At 36.1% G+C, this 9,007-nt stretch overlaps 1 pseudogene across 1 annotated transcript; it reads right to left on the reverse strand.

Annotated features, from left to right (window-relative positions):
* Positions 1-255: 255 nt before the first annotated feature.
* Positions 256-1,714, reverse strand: LOC105520141 (annotated as a pseudogene). Its single transcript, XR_001003074.1, has 2 exons — positions 1,607-1,714; positions 256-1,541 (listed from the first exon to the last, which is right to left on the reverse strand). The product of XR_001003074.1 is annotated as a succinyl-CoA ligase [ADP-forming] subunit beta, mitochondrial-like (transcript).
* Between the last annotated feature and the right edge of the window lie 7,293 nt (positions 1,715-9,007).

Below are 9,007 nucleotides of genomic sequence, written 5' to 3' on the forward strand. Positions count from 1 at the left end.
CAAGTTATGTTTTGTAGGAAAAGCAAAAAAGACTGTCTGTGACAAAAGAAAGAAGATACCTCCATTATACATGCTTCGTGCAGTCCATTCTGAATGGTTCAATTAAATGTAGACCAAGTCCTTTTAAATGTTTGTGTGCCAAGATGGCAATTACAATCTCCACACACTAAAAAGAAAAAGAACAATAACACAGAACACAGTATTCTTAATGATTATAGTCATTCAACACCTTCAGCCATCCACTGGGTTTTCAGATCATATTGGCAACAGAAATTTCACATCCACATGTGGTTGCTTTGCTAAGGTCACCATTTCAGAGAGCTTTACAGCCATTCTAGCAACTTCATCCAAGTCATCTCAAGCAAGTATTTTAAGTCCACTGTCGGCTATCAGTGCCTTAGCATCATCGACTTGTGTACCTTGTAACCGTACCACAACAGGTATTTTAATTTCCAAATCTTTTACTGCCATGACTATACCCTGTGCAATAACATCACAGTGCATGATTCCTCCAAAATTGTTGACCAGAATAGCCAGTACCTTTTTATCTGAGGTGATAAGCTTAAATGCTTCTGTTACTCGATAGACTGTAGCATCACCACCAACATCAAGGAAGTTGGCTGGAGTCTCTCCATGAAGTTTTATTATATCCATTATGGCCACAGCCAAACCAGCACCATTTACTAGGCAGCCTATATTTCCATCGAGGCCAATGCAGTTGAGATTTGCCTTAGCAGCATCTTGGTCCCTTTCATCTTCCTGGGTCCAGTCCTGTATATCAAAGATTTTCTTTTGGTGATAGGCTGAATTAGAGTCAAAATTGATCTTTGCATCCATACACAATACAACTCTGTCTGAATCTTCCACCACTGGATTTATTTCTATCATGGTTGCATCGTATTTCAGAAAAAGGCTGTAAAGCTAGACCATGTTTTATGCTGTGATTCCACAGTTTTAGGTGGAAATCCTATCTTCTGTGCAAGCTGAAGAGCTTGTTCCTTTTTGATGCCTTCTTCAATATCAATAGTTCTTTAATTATTGCTTCAGGAGTCTCGGCAGCAACATCTTCAATGTTGACACCACCATGTGAACTTCCCGTTAATACAGGACCTTGAAATGACCTTTCCATTGTTATTGCAAAGTAGTAGTCTCTCCTGGGATATTTTCGCTCACAGAGCAATACTTGGTTGCATATTCTGCCCTTCTCTCCCATTTGCTTGGTAAACCATTTTTCCCCAATCACTTGTGAAGAAATAGCTTTTTCTTCTTCTGGAGAGAAAAACTACCTTCACTCCTCCTTTGAGGCCACATTCGAATGTTCCTTTTCCTCTACCACCAGATAAAACTTGGGCCTTTATCACAACGTCTTTTGAACTTAATTTTTTGGCAACTGCGTAAGCTTCATCTGGTGATTGTGCCACATATCCTTTGGGAACGGAGACACCATCTTCTTGCAATAATTCCATACTCATGTATTCATGTAGTGAGAGATTCTTTTGCTGTTGCTGCTGTGCTTGGAGTCCATGGTTATTAATCCAGAACTTCCCAGAACCTTCCCCCAGAAAAGGCAAGTCAGCAAGCGCCACTGGTCCTCTGACATTCCCACCCAGGACAGCTGAGCAGCGGCCCGCAGGGCCATCCGAGGCCAGTGGTTCTCAAGGGTAGTGATGGACACGAGCCGACCATAGAACATGGAGGCTGCCGTTTCTGAGTCGGACCCCCAGAATTTTATTTTTTCAAATAACTAGCCCTCTCATATTTTGAAATATCCACCTTTCTCCCACACATACCCCACTCAATTCCCTTAAGTTCCAGGGCCCATTTGGGATCACATATTCTGTGATGTTGATCTGTCTGTTTAATCTTACTGTAGCTTATAAGTGTTTCCCTTACCTCTTTAGTCAAACATCATCTGCCTTTCTCAGAACAATGTTTTCCTGAAGCACTTGCTAGTGCTTTTCTCCTCCTTCATCCTCATGCTCCCAAACTTGGAGATGGAATAAGTGTTTTTCATATTCCTTATTACTGCTTCCACAACTCTCCTCTCTCTAAAAATACTCAACTTTAACATCTCAAACTGATTTTTGAGTCACTTCCACTCCATCTTTGAAATTCTTAACTCTCTGTCCTCCATATTCCTGTTATGATCTTGGCCATTTTAATATCTATGTAGCTAGTCTCTGTTTCTGCATCTTCTCTTCGCCATTGAGCTTATCTTTCATGCTATCCCACCAACTCCCGCAATCATGTTCTGATCCTTTTCATGCCCACAACAACAACATTTCTTGATCCTCACTTCTTAGTTCATACACTTCCGCTTCTCGATAATCTTCCTTTACACCATACATGAATCATTCTTTGTTATGGTCATTTGCTAGCCTGGGCGGTACCAATGATAGTGATCCCTTCTTTGTCTCAATTTAAACATTCCAGTCTTCAAATATCACCCACTATCTTTCTAGTTTACTCCTTTTAGTACCCCATCTCTAACGCCTTTTCAGAATCTCACTTGTACTTAGAATTCATTCGTTATATGTTTTTTCAGTGTCCCTTAACCTCCCATGATACTGCATCTTCTTACTCAAACATTGTAATCAATCCTTTGCATACATTCTCTCTCTTTACGATACTCTCTTGCGAAGCCTGATTAACTCCAACTCTCCATCTATTCTGCCCCTGCACAGGTCCAATTGAACCTAGCTAGAGAAAGGACACAACCACTCTCATTGGTCTTCTTTGAAATTCGTGATTACAGATCTCATATGGTCCCTTAAAGCTGCCTAGAAGTCAGGACATTTCCTCGGTTAATTCAGTCTCCCACTTTCCTAGATGAATGTTTCATTCTTTATCTTTTTGCCTCAAATACCCCAAAACATTTCCCTACATTCTCACTCTCAGCTAATGACTTTGTTTCATAGTTCAACAAGAAAATAGAAGCAGTCAGAAAAGAAATATCTTAATTCTACCACCACCTTGATTCATTTACCTACAGCACATCCTCTGCCTTTTCTTCTGGTTCTGTAGATGAATGTCCCATGTTCCTAACAAAACCTAAATCCTCCACTTATGTAGGCCCTTTGACCATTCCTTTCTAGTTTCCCTTACTGATTTTACTTAATTTCCTTAGCCTCTAAGTATCATAGTACCTGGGACTATAATCCTTGGATCTCTTCTTTCTCTCTCTCTCTCTTTTTTTGTTTTTCTATCCATACTCATCACTTGGCAATTTCACGGGTTTCTTGGCTTTCAAATATCATCTACTTGGGCATAACTCCCAAAATTATATATCCAACTCATAACTTTTCTCTAGACATCATATTTGTATGTCCAACTGTCCCTATGAAGGTGGGTAACTTCATTTCTCCCTTGTTGCCTGTACCAACTGCTGAGGCACATCTGTACAATTGTAGTACTTGGAAGAAACACCCTTTGCAAGCAACAGCTATAATCAGTAAAAGATTTTTTGACTAGGTGAGGATGAAAACATAGTATCTTAGAGCTCCCAAACCTAACAAATATTAAACTGCTTATACTTTAAAAATAAGCTTATTTTTTATTATTTCATGACTTTGCATGCAGTTTCTAGCTGAGATGAGCACTGGGGTTTGGCAATGCTGTTTTGTATGGATATTCTCCATTCACTTTTTTAGAATTATTGGAAGCTTAGAAATTATTGAAGAGTATTAAGCCTTTAAATTGAGTCCACAGACAAAGCCAGTAACAAAAACTTCATATACTACTTGTATATTATAAAGAATACTTTAAAAAGTATTTAATTCTACTTCAATCTCTTTATATTCAACATAGAGAAAGCTTCAGTGGAAAGTGTCAAACCACAGTAGAAAACCAGCCCAAGTAGTTGCAAAGAAATGAGGGTTTTTTTAAGCATGTGTTGAAAGTTATTTTTGACATTTTTATAAATAAGCTCATCTCACATTTCTGTGCACCTCCTTCACTTAATAAGGATTTTTTCCTTCAGCAGAGTTTTCTGCTTTTATACATCATTTAAGTTTGTTAACTTCTTTTTTACTTTTAGAAAAAATTGTGTGGAAATATTATTGAATTTCTATGCTCATTATAATAGCTTAAAGTGTTAACTCTATCTCTTTGAAAAAGCTGTTTGTCACTACAGTGTTTATTTGAATATATCTTTGATTCATTTTATGTAGCTGCCAAGGTTCAACTGTTGTGATCGCTTATAAGACCCAGAACATGTCAACCAGAACATGTCCATGTTTGAAATGATCAGAAATTATTAGCCAACATGACAGAATTACCTGGTAACATTCCAGCAATCTATCAGATTGTTTCATAGAAAAGAAGGATTCAAGAAAAAAATAACTTGTAATCACAGTGCTTCTGACATCTGCAATAATTTTCTGATTTAGAGATTATTTTTATGACATAAATAAGTTTTTTTTTTTTTTTTTTTGAGACGGAGTCTCGCTCTGTTGCCTGGGCTGGAGTGCAGTGGCCGGATCTCAGCTCACTTCAAGCTCCGCCTCCCGGGTTTACGCCATTCTCCTGCCTCAGCCTCTGGAGTAGCTGGGACTACAGGCGCCGCCTCCACGCCCGGTTTTTTTTTTTTGTATTTTTAGTAGAGACAAGGTTTCACCGTGTTAGCCAGGATGGTCTTGATCTCCTGACCTCGTGATCCGCCCGTCTCGGCCTCCCAAAGTGCTGGGATTACAGGCTTGAGCCACCGCACCCGGCCAACATAAATAAGTTCTGTGTCTGTTGGAGTAAATAATCCTTTCATCAATTTTAAAATTAAAAGAGAAATAATAAAACACAGAGTAAATAAATGTGTGTACCAATTATCTTAGTTACCTTCATCTCAATCTCTTGTTGATAACTATGTATGGAGCACCCATTACATCCCAGAAAGTATGAGAGGTTCTGGGGGAATAAAGATGTCCAAGACAGGATTAATCCAAACCTTCATGAAGCTAAAAGAGAAAGACACAAAATGAACTGTTACAGAATTGATGAGTGCCATCTGAGACACGTGCTCACAAATATCAAATTTGGTCTATAAAGACTCCCTTGAAAATTTTTACTGAAGCTCGAAGGAATAATGGACAAGAGGCTAAAAAGAAAGGAAGAGAACATTTCTTGCATATTCTCTGAGGCAGGAAAGAGCTTCTCTTATTCCAGATATGCAGAAAAGTCCGGTGTAACTGCATAAAATAAAGGAAGTTAAACTGTTTGAGACAAAGCTAGAGGAGTTAGCAGGAACCAGGGAGCCATGTTATTTTATACAAAACCATAGAACAATTTATCATTTTTTCTTTATCTGCCAATTAAATATTTTTAAATTAAAGAAATAGATACATAAGTTAGGGAAAAACCTCTCTATGTTGTACAATGTGCTGATTTGATATATGTATACACTGTGTAACAATTATCACAGTACATTAACACATCCACCATCACCCATGCTGTACATTAGAACCTGTTCATCTCATAACTAGAACTTTGTACCCTTTGACCAACATCTCCCTATTTCTCTCAGCCGCTAGCCCCTGGAAACCATCATTCTACTCTCTGCTTCTATTAGTTTGACTATTTTAATTTCCACAAATAAGGGAGATCAAGCAGCATTTGTCTTTTTATGTCTGGCTTATTTCACTTAGCATAATGTCCTCCTTGTTCATTTATGTTTTCACAAATGGTAGAATTTTCTTCTTTTTAATATATATATGTGTGTGTGTGTGTGTGTGTGTGTGTGTGTGTACCACAGACTCCATTCGCCTACCAACAGACAGATTATTTCCTTATCTTGGCTTTTGTGAATAATGCTACAGTGAACATGGAGGTACACATATGTCTTGAAGATACTGATTTTGTTTCCTTTAAAAGTAGGATTGCTGGGTAATATGGTAATTGTAGTTTTAATTTTTAAATTTTAATTATTTAAAATTTTAATGTTAATTATATTTTTAATTGTGATTTTAATGTTTTAATATTGTTTTCCATATTGGGTGTACCAATTTACATTTCTACCAATAGTATACAAGACTGAAAGCCACAGAATAGTTTTAAGCAGAGAGTGAGATATAAAAAGATTTGCATTTTAAAAGATCCTTTTAACTGCTTGAGAAAAAAAAATTCTCAAGAGGGCAATGACAGCAGAGAAGGAGAGAGATGATTGGGGTTCAAATTTTTAGAAGTTAGCCTCTGTTAGATTTCGTGAATAAGCAGAGGTAAAGAGTGATGAAGAAGAAGAGAACATCAGTGAATCTTACATTGTGAGCATGACCAAGTATGTAGTAGACCAAGATAGGAAAGTCAGAGAAAAGGCAGATCTGGGTACTGGGAAATAAAGAATTCACATGTGTGAGTCTATAGCTAAGATGACAATTTGACTGTGGAAATATACATGTGGGGACCATAAATGTGTAAATGGCATGTAAAATGATAATGGGGGTAAGATGGCCTAGGAAAGAGAAAAATTTAAGGAGATACAGCATGGCATTTCTCAGTAGAGTGAAGATAATAGTGAAAGCCCAAGATAGAATGTAAGCCTGGAAAAGTCGGAACTCACTTATAAAGAGGAGAATAAGATTAGGAGTTGAGAAACATTGGTGAGAGGACACTATGTTGAGAGGTTTTATTTTTGTGTTTTTCTCAGAAAAATGGTAACCACAATACTTAGCATTTGTTTTACCTTTTCTCCTCTGAGACTATAAATCCATTTGTTTACTGCCGAGTAACTAAAATAGCCACTAAAGCCAGATGTCCCTATATATCTTTGTGTCATAATGTGGAGAATGAGGGTCATGATGACAAAGATGAGTGTGAACTGCCCTATATTTAAAACAGTTGACAATAGAAAGATAAAAACCAAATGTGTTCAAAGGTAATCAAGGATTGCAATGTTAGTATCAGACAATGCTGAACACAAGGTAAAGCTTTAAAGGAAACAAACCAAGATGGCTTTAAAAAGTTGAAAAATGATGTAACCTACAAGGAATGTATAAGTGCCGTGAGTCTTTGTATACTACTAATGTGCTATCATAATAAGTAAAATTAAAGAAAATAGGTAGAAAAATAGGCATACACGTATCTCTCATTTGGTGACAGATAAACACACACAATGAGGATAAGGATGATTAATAAGTTGATCTTATACATCTGTATTTCAGACTCTGACTTGCTAGCAGAATATCCCTTCAATTTAATCAACCCACAGGGCAAACACATATACACACGCATATTTCTTTTTTGCAAGATATACATGTATATATTTCTTTATAAATACGTATACATACATATGTAAATTGTTCTTTTTAGGAGATAGGTGCACATACATACCTTGAGAAGCATAATAATTTTCATAATTTGTAATGGGGCACAGGCCATATGCTCTGAGCTGAGTACACTGAAACTAAAAATTGCTAATCAAATTAGGAAAGCAACACAAAACAATCACTTATAAATGGAAGGTACACAAAATGGTTAAACCTTAAGACACAATAAGGTAGGAATTACCATTCTCTAAAACATAAAAGTCATAGAAGCATAAACATCATGCAGTCTGTATGCTATTATTAAAATTGTACTAAAAATTCATTAGACATTTGTTACTAAATAAAAAACATAAAAATAATGAATTCAAATAAATCAAAGTTGAACAAATATTTAAGCAACTTAAGAAAAATAGGTACAGGAGATAAAGATTTTAAAATGTTAATAAGATAAACAGAAAAAAGTACAACTAAGAACTCTGTCTAAAAGCTGGTTCTTTGCAGAGACAGGTAAACTACTTTTAACCTTTTTTAAAGTAACCTAACACAGTTTAGTCCTTTTTGATACACAAAGGTAGCTTCCAAAATAGTTACATATGACAAATAAAAATTGGCTTCCAAAGCCTCATTATCAGCTACCAATGACAAATCGCAGACCAAAATTTGTCATGAATATCAACATTTATTAAAAAGTCATTTTTTGAAAAAGCTGTCACAGAACTTTCCCAACATTTTACAGTCTAAATTTGATGAAGTTTCATGTACATTTAAGAAGAAGGTGTATTCTGCTATTGTTGAATGGAGTGCTTTATATCTGTTTGGTCTGGTTGGTTTAGAGTGTTGTTCAAGTCCTCTATTTTTTATTGATCTTCGGGTAGGTATTCTATTCGTTATTTTTAAAGGTCTCTATTAATTTACAACTATTTTTTCCTTTAATTCTGTCAATGTTTGCTTTCTGTATTTTGGGGCTCTTTCTATGTCGTTTAGTGCTTATGTTTATAATTGTTACATTACCTTGATATATAGACCCTTTTATCAATATATAATATCTTTGTTCCTTGCAGCAGGTTTTAATTGAAAGTCTGTTTTGTCTGACATTAGTATAGCCACTCAAACTCTCTTTTTGTTATGTTTGTATGGGCTATGTTTTTTCATCCTGTCACTTTCAATCTACATGTGTCACTGAATCTAAAATGAGTCTCTTGTAGACAGCATATAGTTGGATCATGGTTTTAAAAATCCATTCTGCTAATCCCTCACTTTTGATTGTAGAGTTTATTCCATTTACATTTAAAGCGATTATTGACAAGGAAGCACTTCTGCCATTTTGACATATATTTTTAGTATGTCATACTTTTATTGTTCTTAATTTTCTTCTTGATTGCCTTCTTTTGTGTTTAACTCTTTGTGGTTTACCAATTTGATTCACACTCATCTGCCATTTTGACATATGTTTTCAATATGTCATACTTTTATTATCTTTAATTTTCATTACTGCTTTTTGTGTTGCATTAGCTGTTTGTGGTGTACCAATGTGATTCACTCTCATTTTCTTTTGTGTATTATTATACTTTATGTTCTAGGGTACATGTGCACAATGTGCAGGTTTGTTACATATGTGTACATGTGCCATGTTGTTGTGTTGCACCCATTAACTCATCATTTACATTAGGTATATCTCCTAATGCTATCCCTCCTCCCTCCCCCACTCTACAACAGGCCCCAGAGTGTGATGTTCCCCTTCCTGTGTCCAAGTG

Source organism: Colobus angolensis, unplaced genomic scaffold, assembly GCF_000951035.1.
Source record: "Colobus angolensis palliatus isolate OR3802 unplaced genomic scaffold, Cang.pa_1.0 Scaffold37, whole genome shotgun sequence".
Taxonomy (NCBI): domain Eukaryota; kingdom Metazoa; phylum Chordata; class Mammalia; order Primates; family Cercopithecidae; genus Colobus; species Colobus angolensis.